Source organism: Ambystoma mexicanum, chromosome 1p (assembly GCF_040938575.1).
Source record: "Ambystoma mexicanum isolate Mex_15411 chromosome 1p, UKY_AmexF1_1, whole genome shotgun sequence".
In the NCBI taxonomy this organism is placed as follows: domain Eukaryota; kingdom Metazoa; phylum Chordata; class Amphibia; order Caudata; family Ambystomatidae; genus Ambystoma; species Ambystoma mexicanum.
In genome coordinates, this window is record NC_090921.1 from 238,119,369 (window position 1) to 238,137,285 (window position 17,917).

Consider the following 17,917-nt stretch of genomic DNA (forward strand, 5'->3'; position numbering starts at 1 on the left):
AGACATCAGCAGCTGTTCATTTCATGCCCTCACGTCTCCTCGTTAGTAAAGTGGTCAGTATCCCCGCCTGTCACGCGGGAGACCGGGGTTCAATTCCCCGACGGGGAGGTTAAACCTTTTCTGGATTTTTTTTAGTTCTTGACAAATATTCTTGAAGATTAGGCTGAGTCAAGTAGGGAATGGGTGCCAAGAACTGACTCTTTAAGAAAAAAGCACCGGCAACGCTAGTCATCGTACAATATTTGTGCACAATTGCTTACATTAGGCGGCCGGTCCACTTTATTGAGTCCCCCTCAGCACCATTTAGTGCTCCTGTTGTCTGCGAAGTCCAAATTGTAACCCTGAATCAGTTCCTCTTCTGACCCTTTGTATCATGTTACATGACGAGTAATGATCACCTGTTAGCTTTATCCCTAATTATAACTCTCACTCTTTCCCTGCATCTAACCCTAGCTCTAATCCCATCATTAACCTCGGTCCGGGCACACGCGTGAACCCTTACTCTCATCTCAGCCTCTCCTGGTGATACATCACACCTGGGATCGTTTGCTCCCTGTGGGCTGTGGGAAATTTGCTACCAGCACGCCCTGGAAGTGGGGCTCATTCCGCTGCAACGGGAGGTCTTCCCAGGACGCGTCACAGCTCAACGCAAGAGCTCCTGGGTTTCGAAGGCTCTTGCAGCAAGCCTTCACAAAGCAGCAGGGAGCGCCGTTCCAGATGGGAAACTTGAGACTGGATGTCCAGAAAAGCAAGACGTCAGAAGCGAAACCTTTTTCCTGCAGGGTGTGGCATACCATCCGCTTGCTCATTGCGACAGAGGTGGCACTAATGAAGGAAGAGGTCAACGTTACGTTCTTCTTTAAAATGCAAGGCCAGGAAAAGTGGCAGCGGTGGGATTTGAACCCACGCCTCCGAAGAGACTGGAGCCTTAATCCAGCGCCTTAGACCGCTCGGCCACGCTACCTCCCTGCTAGTCGCCGAAAGCGGAACTTGACCCGTTGCCCGGCCCGCTTTAGTGCTTTGCCTTTTCTCCTTGGAAAGTCTGGAGACAGGCAGTGGAAGGGCAGGCAAACTGTCAGGTGCGCAGAGGAGGGGAGACCATGAGGCAAGGTGGGAGATGGGGGCAAGAAGTGAGAAAAAAACTAATCGCAAGCTAGGGCAGGATTCGGAAAGTGAAGCCGAAAAGGGGCTTAGCATGCAGCCCAGGGGTTTCTTTGACTGTCCTAAGCCCACAGGGACTTTGCCGTCCTCAGCTCATGAGACTTGAGATGGGTAGCTTGATTTGCTGAGGAAATGCGGGATGACAGATTCAACTCTGGAGTCAAACATAGCCCGGAACTATCGCCTTAAACTGAGTTTTAAGCCTGGTGCCGATAAAAAGAAAGAAATTAGCCTTAGATCGGGCAAGCCGTTTGACGGGGGAAAATGAGACCCCCTAGGCCAGCTAGGTGGTCGCTGGATGCTGTGCAGACATCAGCAGCTGTTCATTTCATGCCATCACGTCTCCTCGTTAGTATAGTGGTCAGTATCCCCGCCTGTCACGCGGGAGACCGGGGTTCAATTCCCCGACGGGGAGGTTAAACCTTTTCTGGATTTTTTTTAGTTCTTGACAAATATTCTTGAAGATTAGGCTGAGTCAAGTAGGGAATGGGTGCCAAGAACTGACTCTTTAAGAAAAAAGCACCGGCAACGCTAGTCATCGTACAATATTTGTGCACAATTGCTTACATTAGGCGGCCGGTCCACTTTATTGAGTCCCCCTCAGCACCATTTAGTGCTCCTGTTGTCTGCGAAGTCCAAATTGTAACCCTGAATCAGTTCCTCTTCTGACCCTTTGTATCATGTTACATGACGAGTAATGATCACCTGTTAGCTTTATCCCTAATTATAACTCTCACTCTTTCCCTGCATCTAACCCTAGCTCTAATCCCATCATTAACCTCGGTCCGGGCACACGCGTGAACCCTTACTCTCATCTCAGCCTCTCCTGGTGATACATCACACCTGGGATCGTTTGCTCCCTGTGGGCTGTGGGAAATTTGCTACCAGCACGCCCTGGAAGTGGGGCTCATTCCGCTGCAACGGGAGGTCTTCCCAGGACGCGTCACAGCTCAACGCAAGAGCTCCTGGGTTTCGAAGGCTCTTGCAGCAAGCCTTCACAAAGCAGCAGGGAGCGCCGTTCCAGATGGGAAACTTGAGACTGGATGTCCAGAAAAGCAAGACGTCAGAAGCGAAACCTTTTTCCTGCAGGGTGTGGCATACCATCCGCTTGCTCATTGCGACAGAGGTGGCACTAATGAAGGAAGAGGTCAACGTTACGTTCTTCTTTAAAATGCAAGGCCAGGAAAAGTGGCAGCGGTGGGATTTGAACCCACGCCTCCGAAGAGACTGGAGCCTTAATCCAGCGCCTTAGACCGCTCGGCCACGCTACCTCCCTGCTAGTCGCCGAAAGCGGAACTTGACCCGTTGCCCGGCCCGCTTTAGTGCTTTGCCTTTTCTCCTTGGAAAGTCTGGAGACAGGCAGTGGAAGGGCAGGCAAACTGTCAGGTGCGCAGAGGAGGGGAGACCATGAGGCAAGGTGGGAGATGGGGGCAAGAAGTAAGAAAAAAACTAATCGCAAGCTAGGGCAGGATTCGGAAAGTGAAGCCGAAAAGGGGCTTAGCATGCAGCCCAGGGGTTTCTTTGACTGTCCTAAGCCCACAGGGACTTTGCCGTCCTCAGCTCATGAGACTTGAGATGGGTAGCTTGATTTGCTGAGGAAATGCGGGATGACAGATTCAACTCTGGAGTCAAACATAGCCCGGAACTATCGCCTTAAACTGAGTTTTAAGCCTGGTGCCGATAAAAAGAAAGAAATTAGCCTTAGATCGGGCAAGCCGTTTGACGGGGGAAAATGAGACCCCCTAGGCCAGCTAGGTGGTCGCTGGATGCTGTGCAGACATCAGCAGCTGTTCATTTCATGCCCTCACGTCTCCTCGTTAGTAAAGTGGTCAGTATCCCCGCCTGTCACGCGGGAGACCGGGGTTCAATTCCCCGACGGGGAGGTTAAACCTTTTCTGGATTTTTTTTAGTTCTTGACAAATATTCTTGAAGATTAGGCTGAGTCAAGTAGGGAATGGGTGCCAAGAACTGACTCTTTAAGAAAAAAGCACCGGCAACGCTAGTCATCGTACAATATTTGTGCACAATTGCTTACATTAGGCGGCCGGTCCACTTTATTGAGTCCCCCTCAGCACCATTTAGTGCTCCTGTTGTCTGCGAAGTCCAAATTGTAACCCTGAATCAGTTCCTCTTCTGACCCTTTGTATCATGTTACATGACGAGTAATGATCACCTGTTAGCTTTATCCCTAATTATAACTCTCACTCTTTCCCTGCATCTAACCCTAGCTCTAATCCCATCATTAACCTCGGTCCGGGCACACGCGTGAACCCTTACTCTCATCTCAGCCTCTCCTGGTGATACATCACACCTGGGATCGTTTGCTCCCTGTGGGCTGTGGGAAATTTGCTACCAGCACGCCCTGGAAGTGGGGCTCATTCCGCTGCAACGGGAGGTCTTCCCAGGACGCGTCACAGCTCAACGCAAGAGCTCCTGGGTTTCGAAGGCTCTTGCAGCAAGCCTTCACAAAGCAGCAGGGAGCGCCGTTCCAGATGGGAAACTTGAGACTGGATGTCCAGAAAAGCAAGACGTCAGAAGCGAAACCTTTTTCCTGCAGGGTGTGGCATACCATCCGCTTGCTCATTGCGACAGAGGTGGCACTAATGAAGGAAGAGGTCAACGTTACGTTCTTCTTTAAAATGCAAGGCCAGGAAAAGTGGCAGCGGTGGGATTTGAACCCACGCCTCCGAAGAGACTGGAGCCTTAATCCAGCGCCTTAGACCGCTCGGCCACGCTACCTCCCTGCTAGTCGCCGAAAGCGGAACTTGACCCGTTGCCCGGCCCGCTTTAGTGCTTTGCCTTTTCTCCTTGGAAAGTCTGGAGACAGGCAGTGGAAGGGCAGGCAAACTGTCAGGTGCGCAGAGGAGGGGAGACCATGAGGCAAGGTGGGAGATGGGGGCAAGAAGTGAGAAAAAAACTAATCGCAAGCTAGGGCAGGATTCGGAAAGTGAAGCCGAAAAGGGGCTTAGCATGCAGCCCAGGGGTTTCTTTGACTGTCCTAAGCCCACAGGGACTTTGCCGTCCTCAGCTCATGAGACTTGAGATGGGTAGCTTGATTTGCTGAGGAAATGCGGGATGACAGATTCAACTCTGGAGTCAAACATAGCCCGGAACTATCGCCTTAAACTGAGTTTTAAGCCTGGTGCCGATAAAAAGAAAGAAATTAGCCTTAGATCGGGCAAGCCGTTTGACGGGGGAAAATGAGACCCCCTAGGCCAGCTAGGTGGTCGCTGGATGCTGTGCAGACATCAGCAGCTGTTCATTTCATGCCCTCACGTCTCCTCGTTAGTGTAGTGGTCAGTATCCCCGCCTGTCACGCGGGAGACCGGGGTTCAATTCCCCGACGGGGAGGTTAAACCTTTTCTGGATTTTTTTTAGTTCTTGACAAATATTCTTGAAGATTAGGCTGAGTCAAGTAGGGAATGGGTGCCAAGAACTGACTCTTTAAGAAAAAAGCACCGGCAACGCTAGTCATCGTACAATATTTGTGCACAATTGCTTACATTAGGCGGCCGGTCCACTTTATTGAGTCCCCCTCAGCACCATTTAGTGCTCCTGTTGTCTGCGAAGTCCAAATTGTAACCCTGAATCAGTTCCTCTTCTGACCCTTTGTATCATGTTACATGACGAGTAATGATCACCTGTTAGCTTTATCCCTAATTATAACTCTCACTCTTTCCCTGCATCTAACCCTAGCTCTAATCCCATCATTAACCTCGGTCCGGGCACACGCGTGAACCCTTACTCTCATCTCAGCCTCTCCTGGTGATACATCACACCTGGGATCGTTTGCTCCCTGTGGGCTGTGGGAAATTTGCTACCAGCACGCCCTGGAAGTGGGGCTCATTCCGCTGCAACGGGAGGTCTTCCCAGGACGCGTCACAGCTCAACGCAAGAGCTCCTGGGTTTCGAAGGCTCTTGCAGCAAGCCTTCACAAAGCAGCAGGGAGCGCCGTTCCAGATGGGAAACTTGAGACTGGATGTCCAGAAAAGCAAGACGTCAGAAGCGAAACCTTTTTCCTGCAGGGTGTGGCATACCATCCGCTTGCTCATTGCGACAGAGGTGGCACTAATGAAGGAAGAGGTCAACGTTACGTTCTTCTTTAAAATGCAAGGCCAGGAAAAGTGGCAGCGGTGGGATTTGAACCCACGCCTCCGAAGAGACTGGAGCCTTAATCCAGCGCCTTAGACCGCTCAGCCACGCTACCTCCCTGCTAGTCGCCGAAAGCGGAACTTGACCCGTTGCCCGGCCCGCTTTAGTGCTTTGCCTTTTCTCCTTGGAAAGTCTGGAGACAGGCAGTGGAAGGGCAGGCAAACTGTCAGGTGCGCAGAGGAGGGGAGACCATGAGGCAAGGTGGGAGATGGGGGCAAGAAGTGAGAAAAAAACTAATCGCAAGCTAGGGCAGGATTCGGAAAGTGAAGCCGAAAAGGGGCTTAGCATGCAGCCCAGGGGTTTCTTTGACTGTCCTAAGCCCACAGGGACTTTGCCGTCCTCAGCTCATGAGACTTGAGATGGGTAGCTTGATTTGCTGAGGAAATGCGGGATGACAGATTCAACTCTGGAGTCAAACATAGCCCGGAACTATCGCCTTAAACTGAGTTTTAAGCCTGGTGCCGATAAAAAGAAAGAAATTAGCCTTAGATCGGGCAAGCCGTTTGACGGGGGAAAATGAGACCCCCCTAGGCCAGCTAGGTGGTCGCTGGATGCTGTGCAGACATCAGCAGCTGTTCATTTCATGCCCTCACGTCTCCTCGTTAGTATAGTGGTCAGTATCCACAGGCGGGAGACCGGGGTTCAATTCCCCGACGGGGAGGTTAAACCTTTTCTGGATTTTTTTTAGTTCTTGACAAATATTCTTGAAGATTAGGCTGAGTCAAGTAGGGAATGGGTGCCAAGAACTGACTCTTTAAGAAAAAAGCACCGGCAACGCTAGTCATCGTACAATATTTGTGCACAATTGCTTACATTAGGCGGCCGGTCCACTTTATTGAGTCCCCCTCAGCACCATTTAGTGCTCCTGTTGTCTGCGAAGTCCAAATTGTAACCCTGAATCAGTTCCTCTTCTGACCCTTTGTATCATGTTACATGACGAGTAATGATCACCTGTTAGCTTTATCCCTAATTATAACTCTCACTCTTTCCCTGCATCTAACCCTAGCTCTAATCCCATCATTAACCTCGGTCCGGGCACACGCGTGAACCCCTACTCTCATCTCAGCCTCTCCTGGTGATACATCACACCTGGGATCGTTTGCTCCCTGTGGGCTGTGGGAAATTTGCTACCAGCACGCCCTGGAAGTGGGGCTCATTCCGCTGCAACGGGAGGTCTTCCCAGGACGCGTCACAGCTCAACGCAAGAGCTCCTGGGTTTCGAAGGCTCTTGCAGCAAGCCTTCACAAAGCAGCAGGGAGCGCCGTTCCAGATGGGAAACTTGAGACTGGATGTCCAGAAAAGCAAGACGTCAGAAGCGAAACCTTTTTCCTGCAGGGTGTGGCATACCATCCGCTTGCTCATTGCGACAGAGGTGGCACTAATGAAGGAAGAGGTCAACGTTACGTTCTTCTTTAAAATGCAAGGCCAGGAAAAGTGGCAGCGGTGGGATTTGAACCCACGCCTCCGAAGAGACTGGAGCCTTAATCCAGCGCCTTAGACCGCTCGGCCACGCTACCTCCCTGCTAGTCGCCGAAAGCGGAACTTGACCCGTTGCCCGGCCCGCTTTAGTGCTTTGCCTTTTCTCCTTGGAAAGTCTGGAGACAGGCAGTGGAAGGGCAGGCAAACTGTCAGGTGCGCAGAGGAGGGGAGACCATGAGGCAAGGTGGGAGATGGGGGCAAGAAGTGAGAAAAAAACTAATCGCAAGCTAGGGCAGGATTCGGAAAGTGAAGCCGAAAAGGGGCTTAGCATGCAGCCCAGGGGTTTCTTTGACTGTCCTAAGCCCACAGGGACTTTGCCGTCCTCAGCTCATGAGACTTGAGATGGGTAGCTTGATTTGCTGAGGAAATGCGGGATGACAGATTCAACTCTGGAGTCAAACATAGCCCGGAACTATCGCCTTAAACTGAGTTTTAAGCCTGGTGCCGATAAAAAGAAAGAAATTAGCCTTAGATCGGGCAAGCCGTTTGACGGGGGAAAATGAGACCCCCTAGGCCAGCTAGGTGGTCGCTGGATGCTGTGCAGACATCAGCAGCTGTTCATTTCATGCCCTCACGTCTCCTCGTTAGTAAAGTGGTCAGTATCTGTCACGCGGGAGACCGGGGTTCAATTCCCCGACGGGGAGGTTAAACCTTTTCTGGATTTTTTTTAGTTCTTGACAAATATTCTTGAAGATTAGGCTGAGTCAAGTAGGGAATGGGTGCCAAGAACTGACTCTTTAAGAAAAAAGCACCGGCAACGCTAGTCATCGTACAATATTTGTGCACAATTGCTTACATTAGGCGGCCGGTCCACTTTATTGAGTCCCCCTCAGCACCATTTAGTGCTCCTGTTGTCTGCGAAGTCCAAATTGTAACCCTGAATCAGTTCCTCTTCTGACCCTTTGTATCATGTTACATGACGAGTAATGATCACCTGTTAGCTTTATCCCTAATTATAACTCTCACTCTTTCCCTGCATCTAACCCTAGCTCTAATCCCATCATTAACCTCGGTCCGGGCACACGCGTGAACCCTTACTCTCATCTCAGCCTCTCCTGGTGATACATCACACCTGGGATCGTTTGCTCCCTGTGGGCTGTGGGAAATTTGCTACCAGCACGCCCTGGAAGTGGGGCTCATTCCGCTGCAACGGGAGGTCTTCCCAGGACGCGTCACAGCTCAACGCAAGAGCTCCTGGGTTTCGAAGGCTCTTGCAGCAAGCCTTCACAAAGCAGCAGGGAGCGCCGTTCCAGATGGGAAACTTGAGACTGGATGTCCAGAAAAGCAAGACGTCAGAAGCGAAACCTTTTTCCTGCAGGGTGTGGCATACCATCCGCTTGCTCATTGCGACAGAGGTGGCACTAATGAAGGAAGAGGTCAACGTTACGTTCTTCTTTAAAATGCAAGGCCAGGAAAAGTGGCAGCGGTGGGATTTGAACCCACGCCTCCGAAGAGACTGGAGCCTTAATCCAGCGCCTTAGACCGCTCGGCCACGCTACCTCCCTGCTAGTCGCCGAAAGCGGAACTTGACCCGTTGCCCGGCCCGCTTTAGTGCTTTGCCTTTTCTCCTTGGAAAGTCTGGAGACAGGCAGTGGAAGGGCAGGCAAACTGTCAGGTGCGCAGAGGAGGGGAGACCATGAGGCAAGGTGGGAGATGGGGGCAAGAAGTGAGAAAAAAACTAATCGCAAGCTAGGGCAGGATTCGGAAAGTGAAGCCGAAAAGGGGCTTAGCATGCAGCCCAGGGGTTTCTTTGACTGTCCTAAGCCCACAGGGACTTTGCCGTCCTCAGCTCATGAGACTTGAGATGGGTAGCTTGATTTGCTGAGGAAATGCGGGATGACAGATTCAACTCTGGAGTCAAACATAGCCCGGAACTATCGCCTTAAACTGAGTTTTAAGCCTGGTGCCGATAAAAAGAAAGAAATTAGCCTTAGATCGGGCAAGCCGTTTGACGGGGGAAAATGAGACCCCCTAGGCCATCTAGGTGGTCGCTGGATGCTGTGCAGACATCAGCAGCTGTTCATTTCATGCCCTCACGTCTCCTCGTTAGTATAGTGGTCAGTATCCCCGCCTGTCACGCGGCAGACCGGGGTTCAATTCCCCGACGGGGAGGTTAAACCTTTTCTGGATTTTTTTTAGTTCTTGACAAATATTCTTGAAGATTAGGCTGAGTCAAGTAGGGAATGGGTGCCAAGAACTGACTCTTTAAGAAAAAAGCACCGGCAACGCTAGTCATCGTACAATATTTGTGCACAATTGCTTACATTAGGCGGCCGGTCCACTTTATTGAGTCCCCCTCAGCACCATTTAGTGCTCCTGTTGTCTGCGAAGTCCAAATTGTAACCCTGAATCAGTTCCTCTTCTGACCCTTTGTATCATGTTACATGACGAGTAATGATCACCTGTTAGCTTTATCCCTAATTATAACTCTCACTCTTTCCCTGCATCTAACCCTAGCTCTAATCCCATCATTAACCTCGGTCCGGGCACACGCGTGAACCCTTACTCTCATCTCAGCCTCTCCTGGTGATACATCACACCTGGGATCGTTTGCTCCCTATGGGCTGTGGGAAATTTGCTACCAGCACGCCCTGGAAGTGGGGCTCATTCCGCTGCAACGGGAGGTCTTCCCAGGACGCGTCACAGCTCAACGCAAGAGCTCCTGGGTTTCGAAGGCTCTTGCAGCAAGCCTTCACAAAGCAGCAGGGAGCGCCGTTCCAGATGGGAAACTTGAGACTGGATGTCCAGAAAAGCAAGACGTCAGAAGCGAAACCTTTTTCCTGCAGGGTGTGGCATACCATCCGCTTGCTCATTGCGACAGAGGTGGCACTAATGAAGGAAGAGGTCAACGTTACGTTCTTCTTTAAAATGCAAGGCCAGGAAAAGTGGCAGCGGTGGGATTTGAACCCACGCCTCCGAAGAGACTGGAGCCTTAATCCAGCGCCTTAGACCGCTCGGCCACGCTACCTCCCTGCTAGTTGCCGAAAGCGGAACTTGACCCGTTGCCCGGCCCGCTTTAGTGCTTTGCCTTTTCTCCTTGGAAAGTCTGGAGACAGGCAGTGGAAGGGCAGGCAAACTGTCAGGTGCGCAGAGGAGGGGAGACCATGAGGCAAGGTGGGAGATGGGGGCAAGAAGTGAGAAAAAAACTAATCGCAAGCTAGGGCAGGATTCGGAAAGTGAAGCCGAAAAGGGGCTTAGCATGCAGCCCAGGGGTTTCTTTGACTGTCCTAAGCCCACAGGGACTTTGCCGTCCTCAGCTCATGAGACTTGAGATGGGTAGCTTGATTTGCTGAGGAAATTCGGGATGACAGATTCAACTCTGGAGTCAAACATAGCCCGGAACTATCGCCTTAAACTGAGTTTTAAGCCTGGTGCCGATAAAAAGAAAGAAATTAGCCTTAGATCGGGCAAGCCGTTTGACGGGGGAAAATGAGACCCCCTAGGCCAGCTAGGTGGTCGCTGGATGCTGTGCAGACATCAGCAGCTGTTCATTTCATGCCCTCACGTCTCCTCGTTAGTATAGTGGTCAGTATCCCCGCCTGTCACGCGGGAGACCGGGGTTCAATTCCCCGACGGGGAGGTTAAACCTTTTCTGGATTTTTTTTAGTTCTTGACAAATATTCTTGAAGATTAGGCTGAGTCAAGTAGGGAATGGGTGCCAAGAACTGACTCTTTAAGAAAAAAGCACCGGCAACGCTAGTCATCGTACAATATTTGTGCACAATTGCTTACATTAGGCGGCCGGTCCACTTTATTGAGTCCCCCTCAGCACCATTTAGTGCTCCTGTTGTCTGCGAAGTCCAAATTGTAACCCTGAATCAGTTCCTCTTCTGACCCTTTGTATCATGTTACATGACGAGTAATGATCACCTGTTAGCTTTATCCCTAATTATAACTCTCACTCTTTCCCTGCATCTAACCCTAGCTCTAATCCCATCATTAACCTCGGTCCGGGCACACGCGTGAACCCTTACTCTCATCTCAGCCTCTCCTGGTGATACATCACACCTGGGATCGTTTGCTCCCTGTGGGCTGTGGGAAATTTGCTACCAGCACGCCCTGGAAGTGGGGCTCATTCCGCTGCAACGGGAGGTCTTCCCAGGACGCGTCACAGCTCAACGCAAGAGCTCCTGGGTTTCGAAGGCTCTTGCAGCAAGCCTTCGCAAAGCAGCAGGGAGCGCCGTTCCAGATGGGAAACTTGAGACTGGATGTCCAAAAAAGCAAGACGTCAGAAGCGAAACCTTTTTCCTGCAGGGTGTGGCATACCATCCGCTTGCTCATTGCGACAGAGGTGGCACTAATGAAGGAAGAGGTCAACGTTACGTTCTTCTTTAAAATGCAAGGCCAGGAAAAGTGGCAGCGGTGGGATTTGAACCCACGCCTCCGAAGAGACTGGAGCCTTAATCCAGCGCCTTAGACCGCTCGGCCACGCTACCTCCCTGCTAGTCGCCGAAAGCGGAACTTGACCCGTTGCCCGGCCCGCTTTAGTGCTTTGCCTTTTCTCCTTGGAAAGTCTGGAGACAGGCAGTGGAAGGGCAGGCAAACTGTCAGGTGCGCAGAGGAGGGGAGACCATGAGGCAAGGTGGGAGATGGGGGCAAGAAGTGAGAAAAAAACTAATCGCAAGCTAGGGCAGGATTCGGAAAGTGAAGCCGAAAAGGGGCTTAGCATGCAGCCCAGGGGTTTCTTTGACTGTCCTAAGCCCACAGGGACTTTGCCGTCCTCAGCTCATGAGACTTGAGATGGGTAGCTTGATTTGCTGAGGAAATGCGGGATGACAGATTCAACTCTGGAGTCAAACATAGCCCGGAACTATCGCCTTAAACTGAGTTTTAAGCCTGGTGCCGATAAAAAGAAAGAAATTAGCCTTAGATCGGGCAAGCCGTTTGACGGGGGAAAATGAGACCCCCTAGGCCAGCTAGGTGGTCGCTGGATGCTGTGCAGACATCAGCAGCTGTTCATTTCATGCCCTCACGTCTCCTCGTTAGTATAGTGGTCAGTATCCCCGCCTGTCACGCGGGAGACCGGGGTTCAATTCCCCGACGGGGAGGTTAAACCTTTTCTGGATTTTTTTTAGTTCTTGACAAATATTCTTGAAGATTAGGCTGAGTCAAGTAGGGAATGGGTGCCAAGAACTGACTCTTTAAGAAAAAAGCACCGGCAACGCTAGTCATCGTACAATATTTGTGCACAATTGCTTACATTAGGCGGCCGGTCCACTTTATTGAGTCCCCCTCAGCACCATTTAGTGCTCCTGTTGTCTGCGAAGTCCAAATTGTAACCCTGAATCAGTTCCTCTTCTGACCCTTTGTATCATGTTACATGACGAGTAATGATCACCTGTTAGCTTTATCCCTAATTATAACTCTCACTCTTTCCCTGCATCTAACCCTAGCTCTAATCCCATCATTAACCTCGGTCCGGGCACACGCGTGAACCCTTACTCTCATCTCAGCCTCTCCTGGTGATACATCACACCTGGGATCGTTTGCTCCCTGTGGGCTGTGGGAAATTTGCTACCAGCACGCCCTGGAAGTGGGGCTCATTCCGCTGCAACGGGAGGTCTTCCCAGGACGCGTCACAGCTCAACGCAAGAGCTCATGGGTTTCGAAGGCTCTTGCAGCAAGCCTTCACAAAGCAGCAGGGAGCGCCGTTCCAGATGGGAAACTTGAGACTGGATGTCCAGAAAAGCAAGACGTCAGAAGCGAAACCTTTTTCCTGCAGGGTGTGGCATACCATCCGCTTGCTCATTGCGACAGAGGTGGCACTAATGAAGGAAGAGGTCAACGTTACGTTCTTCTTTAAAATGCAAGGCCAGGAAAAGTGGCAGCGGTGGGATTTGAACCCACGCCTCCGAAGAGACTGGAGCCTTAATCCAGCGCCTTAGACCGCTCGGCCACGCTACCTCCCTGCTAGTCGCCGAAAGCGGAACTTGACCCGTTGCCCGGCCCGCTTTAGTGCTTTGCCTTTTCTCCTTGGAAAGTCTGGAGACAGGCAGTGGAAGGGCAGGCAAACTGTCAGGTGCGCAGAGGAGGGGAGACCATGAGGCAAGGTGGGAGATGGGGGCAAGAAGTGAGAAAAAAACTAATCGCAAGCTAGGGCAGGATTCGGAAAGTGAAGCCGAAAAGGGGCTTAGCATGCAGCCCAGGGGTTTCTTTGACTGTCCTAAGCCCACAGGGACTTTGCCGTCCTCAGCTCATGAGACTTGAGATGGGTAGCTTGATTTGCTGAGGAAATGCGGGATGACAGATTCAACTCTGGAGTCAAACATAGCCCGGAACTATCGCCTTAAACTGAGTTTTAAGCCTGGTGCCGATAAAAAGAAAGCAATTAGCCTTAGATCGGGCAAGCCGTTTGACGGGGGAAAATGAGACCCCCTAGGCCAGCTAGGTGGTCGCTGGATGCTGTGCAGACATCAGCAGCTGTTCATTTCATGCCCTCACGTCTCCTCGTTAGTATAGTGGTCAGTATCCCCGCCTGTCACGGGAGACCGGGGTTCAATTCCCCGACGGGGAGGTTAAACCTTTTCTGGATTTTTTTTAGTTCTTGACAAATATTCTTGAAGATTAGGCTGAGTCAAGTAGGGAATGGGTGCCAAGAACTGACTCTTTAAGAAAAAAGCACCGGCAACGCTAGTCATCGTACAATATTTGTGCACAATTGCTTACATTAGGCGGCCGGTCCACTTTATTGAGTCCCCCTCAGCACCATTTAGTGCTCCTGTTGTCTGCGAAGTCCAAATTGTAACCCTGAATCAGTTCCTCTTCTGACCCTTTGTATCATGTTACATGACGAGTAATGATCACCTGTTAGCTTTATCCCTAATTATAACTCTCACTCTTTCCCTGCATCTAACCCTAGCTCTAATCCCATCATTAACCTCGGTCCGGGCACACGCGTGAACCCTTACTCTCATCTCAGCCTCTCCTGGTGATACATCACACCTGGGATCGTTTGCTCCCTGTGGGCTGTGGGAAATTTGCTACCAGCACGCCCTGGAAGTGGGGCTCATTCCGCTGCAACGGGAGGTCTTCCCAGGACGCGTCACAGCTCAACGCAAGAGCTCCTGGGTTTCGAAGGCTCTTGCAGCAAGCCTTCACAAAGCAGCAGGGAGCGCCGTTCCAGATGGGAAACTTGAGACTGGATGTCCAGAAAAGCAAGACGTCAGAAGCGAAACCTTTTTCCTGCAGGGTGTGGCATACCATCCGCTTGCTCATTGCGACAGAGGTGGCACTAATGAAGGAAGAGGTCAACGTTACGTTCTTCTTTAAAATGCAAGGCCAGGAAAAGTGGCAGCGGTGGGATTTGAACCCACGCCTCCGAAGAGACTGGAGCCTTAATCCAGCGCCTTAGACCGCTCGGCCACGCTACCTCCCTGCTAGTCGCCGAAAGCGGAACTTGACCCGTTGCCCGGCCCGCTTTAGTGCTTTGCCTTTTCTCCTTGGAAAGTCTGGAGACAGGCAGTGGAAGGGCAGGCAAACTGTCAGGTGCGCAGAGGAGGGGAGACCATGAGGCAAGGTGGGAGATGGGGGCAAGAAGTAAGAAAAAAACTAATCGCAAGCTAGGGCAGGATTCGGAAAGTGAAGCCGAAAAGGGGCTTAGCATGCAGCCCAGGGGTTTCTTTGACTGTCCTAAGCCCACAGGGACTTTGCCGTCCTCAGCTCATGAGACTTGAGATGGGTAGCTTGATTTGCTGAGGAAATGCGGGATGACAGATTCAACTCTGGAGTCAAACATAGCCCGGAACTATCGCCTTAAACTGAGTTTTAAGCCTGGTGCCGATAAAAAGAAAGAAATTAGCCTTAGATCGGGCAAGCCGTTTGACGGGGGAAAATGAGACCCCCTAGGCCAGCTAGGTGGTCGCTGGATGCTGTGCAGACATCAGCAGCTGTTCATTTCATGCCCTCACGTCTCCTCGTTAGTATAGTGGTCAGTATCCCCGCCTGTCACGCGGGAGACCGGGCGGGGAGGTTAAACCTTTTCTGGATTTCTTTTAGTTCTTGACAAATATTCTTGAAGATTAGGCTGAGTCAAGTAGGGAATGGGTGCCAAGAACTGACTCTTTAAGAAAAAAGCACCGGCAACGCTAGTCATCGTACAATATTTGTGCACAATTGCTTACATTAGGCGGCCGGTCCACTTTATTGAGTCCCCCTCAGCACCATTTAGTGCTCCTGTTGTCTGCGAAGTCCAAATTGTAACCCTGAATCAGTTCCTCTTCTGACCCTTTGTATCATGTTACATGACGAGTAATGATCACCTGTTAGCTTTATCCCTAATTATAACTCTCACTCTTTCCCTGCATCTAACCCTAGCTCTAATCCCATCATTAACCTCGGTCCGGGCACACGCGTGAACCCTTACTCTCATCTCAGCCTCTCCTGGTGATACATCACACCTAGGATCGTTTGCTCCCTGTGGGCTGTGGGAAATTTGCTACCAGCACGCCCTGGAAGTGGGGCTCATTCCGCTGCAACGGGAGGTCTTCCCAGGACGCGTCACAGCTCAACGCAAGAGCTCCTGGGTTTCGAAGGCTCTTGCAGCAAGCCTTCACAAAGCAGCAGGGAGCGCCGTTCCAGATGGGAAACTTGAGACTGGATGTCCAGAAAAGCAAGACGTCAGAAGCGAAACCTTTTTCCTGCAGGGTGTGGCATACCATCCGCTTGCTCATTGCGACAGAGGTGGCACTAATGAAGGAAGAGGTCAACGTTACGTTCTTCTTTAAAATGCAAGGCCAGGAAAAGTGGCAGCGGTGGGATTTGAACCCACGCCTCCGAAGAGACTGGAGCCTTAATCCAGCGCCTTAGACCGCTCGGCCACGCTACCTCCCTGCTAGTCGCCGAAAGCGGAACTTGACCCGTTGCCCGGCCCGCTTTAGTGCTTTGCCTTTTCTCCTTGGAAAGTCTGGAGACAGGCAGTGGAAGGGCAGGCAAACTGTCAGGTGCGCAGAGGAGGGGAGACCATGAGGCAAGGTGGGAGATGGGGGCAAGAAGTGAGAAAAAAACTAATCGCAAGCTAGGGCAGGATTCGGAAAGTGAAGCCGAAAAGGGGCTTAGCATGCAGCCCAGGGGTTTCTTTGACTGTCCTAAGCCCACAGGGACTTTGCCGTCCTCAGCTCATGAGACTTGAGATGGGTAGCTTGATTTGCTGAGGAAATGCGGGATGACAGATTCAACTCTGGAGTCAAACATAGCCCGGAACTATCGCCTTAAACTGAGTTTTAAGCCTGGTGCCGATAAAAAGAAAGAAATTAGCCTTAGATCGGGCAAGCCGTTTGACGGGGGAAAATGAGACCCCCTAGGCCAGCTAGGTGGTCGCTGGATGCTGTGCAGACATCAGCAGCTGTTCATTTCATGCCCTCACGTCTCCTCGTTAGTATAGTGGTCAGTATCCCCTGTCACGCGGGAGACCGGGGTTCAATTCCCCGACGGGGAGGTTAAACCTTTTCTGGATTTTTTTTAGTTCTTGACAAATATTCTTGAAGATTAGGCTGAGTCAAGTAGGGAATGGGTGCCAAGAACTGACTCTTTAAGAAAAAAGCACCGGCAACGCTAGTCATCGTACAATATTTGTGCACAATTGCTTACATTAGGCGGCCGGTCCACTTTATTGAGTCCCCCTCAGCACCATTTAGTGCTCCTGTTGTCTGCGAAGTCCAAATTGTAACCCTGAATCAGTTCCTCTTCTGACCCTTTGTATCATGTTACATGACGAGTAATGATCACCTGTTAGCTTTATCCCTAATTATAACTCTCACTCTTTCCCTGCATCTAACCCTAGCTCTAATCCCATCATTAACCTCGGTCCGGGCACACGCGTGAACCCTTACTCTCATCTCAGCCTCTCCTGGTGATACATCACACCTGGGATCGTTTGCTCCCTGTGGGCTGTGGGAAATTTGCTACCAGCACGCCCTGGAAGTGGGGCTCATTCCGCTGCAACGGGAGGTCTTCCCAGGACGCGTCACAGCTCAACGCAAGAGCTCCTGGGTTTCGAAGGCTCTTGCAGCAAGCCTTCACAAAGCAGCAGGGAGCGCCGTTCCAGATGGGAAACTTGAGACTGGATGTCCAGAAAAGCAAGACGTCAGAAGCGAAACCTTTTTCCTGCAGGGTGTGGCATACCATCCGCTTGCTCATTGCGACAGAGGTGGCACTAATGAAGGAAGAGGTCAACGTTACGTTCTTCTTTAAAATGCAAGGCCAGGAAAAGTGGCAGCGGTGGGATTTGAACCCACGCCTCCGAAGAGACTGGAGCCTTAATCCAGCGCCTTAGACCGCTCGGCCACGCTACCTCCCTGCTAGTCGCCGAAAGCGGAACTTGACCCGTTGCCCGGCCCGCTTTAGTGCTTTGCCTTTTCTCCTTGGAAAGTCTGGAGACAGGCAGTGGAAGGGCAGGCAAACTGTCAGGTGCGCAGAGGAGGGGAGACCATGAGGCAAGGTGGGAGATGGGGGCAAGAAGTGAGAAAAAAACTAATCGCAAGCTAGGGCAGGATTCGGAAAGTGAAGCCGAAAAGGGGCTTAGCATGCAGCCCAGGGGTTTCTTTGACTGTCCTAAGCCCACAGGGACTTTGCCGTCCTCAGCTCATGAGACTTGAGATGGGTAGCTTGATTTGCTGAGGAAATGCGGGATGACAGATTCAACTCTGGAGTCAAACATAGCCCGGAACTATCGCCTTAAACTGAGTTTTAAGCCTGGTGCCGATAAAAAGAAAGAAATTAGCCTTAGATCGGGCAAGCCGTTTGACGGGGGAAAATGAGACCCCCTAGGCCAGCTAGGTGGTCGCTGGATGCTGTGCAGACATCAGCAGCTGTTCATTTCATGCCCTCACGTCTCCTCGTTAGTATAGTGGTCAGTATCCCCGCCTGTCACGCGGGAGACCGGGGTTCAATTCCCCGACGGGGAGGTTAAACCTTTTCTGGATTTTGTTTAGTTCTTGACAAATATTCTTGAAGATTAGGCTGAGTCAAGTAGGGAATGGGTGCCAAGAACTGACTCTTTAAGAAAAAAGCACCGGCAACGCTAGTCATCGTACAATATTTGTGCACAATTGCTTACATTAGGCGGCCGGTCCACTTTATTGAGTCCCCCTCAGCACCATTTAGTGCTCCTGTTGTCTGCGAAGTCCAA

General features: G+C 51.3%; 4 non-coding genes across 4 annotated transcripts; all 4 read left to right on the plus strand.

Annotated features, from left to right (window-relative positions):
* Positions 1-1,504: 1,504 nt before the first annotated feature.
* TRNAD-GUC (transfer RNA aspartic acid (anticodon GUC)) lies at positions 1,505-1,576 on the plus strand. The gene has a single exon. It is a non-coding gene; the product is annotated as a tRNA-Asp (tRNA).
* An 8,724-nt stretch (positions 1,577-10,300) lies between these two features.
* Positions 10,301-10,372, plus strand: TRNAD-GUC (transfer RNA aspartic acid (anticodon GUC)). The gene has a single exon. It is a non-coding gene; the product is annotated as a tRNA-Asp (tRNA).
* Positions 10,373-11,768: 1,396 nt separating this feature from the next.
* Positions 11,769-11,840, plus strand: TRNAD-GUC (transfer RNA aspartic acid (anticodon GUC)). Its single transcript has one exon. It is a non-coding gene; the product is annotated as a tRNA-Asp (tRNA).
* Positions 11,841-17,621: 5,781 nt separating this feature from the next.
* Positions 17,622-17,693, plus strand: TRNAD-GUC (transfer RNA aspartic acid (anticodon GUC)). Its single transcript has one exon. It is a non-coding gene; the product is annotated as a tRNA-Asp (tRNA).
* Positions 17,694-17,917: the final 224 nt, after the last annotated feature.